We start from the raw sequence: 2444 nt of genomic DNA on the forward strand, positions 1-2444 counted from the left end.
AATTTCAAAATGACCCAAATGTAGGACATACTATCATACAGGCATGCTGCATTAATAAATAAGGATTTTTAAATGTCTTGAATAGCAACACTGGAATGAGGTTAGAGAAGGCAACAAGAACAAAACAACACACAAATAAAGAAAGGAAGGAAGGAAACTGATACATAAGAAGAGTGATCTTTCAAAATAAATAATAGAAAAACTCAAAACTGAGATAGTGCCCCTAAGGGAGAACTCTAAGATGTCCCATGTAAGGAGTCCAAAGTCTTGGTGGATCATATGAAGGATGGCCCGAAGGATGTTCCAAATTGGCAGTGAATCAGTGACAGTGTAGACCCTTCAGGACCAAGGCAAGTGGAGGGTGGTGGGGACAGAAAACTTCTAGAGGCTGGATAGGAATCAAAAACCCTCATAAGGCAGAGACCCTCTGAGGGCAAAGCAAGCAGTTGGAAGGGAAGTTGTCAGAGGGGAGACAACTGGAGGTCAGGGCAGAATGCTAAATAAGCAGAAGGCTGGAAACCAGCCACCCTATAGTGCCTTGCAGACAGAGCAGACCTGCTCCTCAGGATCTGTCCTTGGCATGGGGTTGATGACAACAGGCAAACTTAGGGGTGTAGAGATTGGAAAACTGATTCAGATACAGGATGCAGGGTCGACGGAGGTGGACACCTCTGGGGAATATTTGGCAGGTCAGCCAAGTCTGAGGCACAGGAACTGTAGCCCAACTCAGAATGTGAGACATTAGTCGTCTCTGACCAAGGTACATCAAAGATGACCTACTCAAGGGGCAATGAGACATTGGCTGACTTTTTTGGCTGAATTAGACAGTCACTTCTGATTCATGATAGGTCAGAATGAGGACTCATTTGTGGTGGCGAGAGGCAATTACAAACTCAGTGGGAATAGTGGCTTGGCTTACTTACTGATGCAGATTTAGTCTCAGCTGACTCAAGAATAGTTTGGTGCTGGTTAACCCAAGAACAAGAGTTACTGACCAAAACAGGATGAGGTATTGCAAGACTGTGGAAGTGCCAGGCTTGGCATTTGCTGATCATGGCAGGAGCCTGTTAATGCACTTCACATGAAGTCAGACATCAAAATTTCCGAGTTCCCAGTCAGAATGACTCGAATGCCCCCTCAGATTTCCAAGTCTGGAAGTTGGAGCAGCTTCACCAGCCTTGAGTTCACAATGCAAGATGGCAGAAGTGACCATAAAAATAATGCACTGAAAAAAGAGAGCTGTTGGAACAACTTAATTATATAATGTCAAATTGTAACACCTGATTTAATTAAGTTAAATGGTACCTTAAGTTCACAAATCACATCAGTCAGACAAAAGTTACACACAGTGCACAATAAAGCCAACACGCACACTTACACTCACACTTTCACTGTCACTTACACTTCCAGTCAAATGTTTGGACACACCTTCTCATTCAATGTGTTTGCTTTGTTTTCATGACTATTTACATTGCAGATTCTCAGTGAAGGAATTACGGAATTCAGAATTATGTAGTAAACAAAAAAGTGTGAAATAAGTCAAAACATGTTTTATATTTTAGATTCTTTAAAATAGCCATCATTGGCTTTGATTACTGCTTGCACACTCTTGGCATTCTTTCCATGAGCTCCATGAGGTCGTCACCTGAAATGGTTTGCCAAAAGTCACCATCTCGTCTGGGTGTAGGTCAGGTGACCAGTTGGCCAGGCCATCTGGCTCAGCACATCATCACTCCCCTTCTTGGTCAAATAGCCCTTACACAGGTGTGTTCGGGCTCATTGTCCTGTTGAAAAATAACCCATCTAAACCAGATGGGTGGGATGGTGTGTCGCTGCAGTGGCTATGGTAGCCATGCTGGTTCAGTGTGCCTTCAATTTTGAATAAATTCCCAACAGTGTCACCAGCAAAGCACCCGCACCATCACACCTCCTCCTCCATGCTTCATGGTGGGAACCATGCATGTAGAGATGATCCATTTACCTTTTCTGCAATACACAAAAACACGACAGGTGGAACCAAAGATCTCAAATTTGGACTTGTCAGGCAAAAGCATGGCTACTTTGAGGAATCTAAAATATCTAATCTAAAATCTAAGATATAAGATATATTTAGAGTTATTTAGCATTTTTTTCTTTGCTACATTATTCCATATATCTTGCTTCATATATTTGATGTCTTCAGTATGTACCTATAACATAGGAAGTAGTAAAAATAATAATAAAAAAAAAAAAACATTAAATGAGGTGTGTCCAAACTTTTGACTGGTAGTGTACCTTTCACCTGTTGTTCTTTGCTTTTTTTTTAAATTTGCACACTCAACATCGTTCTTCTGAGTTATCAGGAAGGCAACATATGCTTGGATTGTTCAACCAAGGACTTGACTTCTAGTGGTCAGAACTAATACCAAAAGTACCTCATTAGCCACTCTAGCTAGTGTAGTTTG

The sequence above is a fragment of the Pundamilia nyererei genome, unplaced genomic scaffold, assembly GCF_000239375.1.
Source record: "Pundamilia nyererei isolate P.nyererei 1_Seehausen unplaced genomic scaffold, PunNye1.0 scaffold00161, whole genome shotgun sequence".
In the NCBI taxonomy this organism is placed as follows: Eukaryota; Metazoa; Chordata; class Actinopteri; order Cichliformes; family Cichlidae; genus Pundamilia; species Pundamilia nyererei.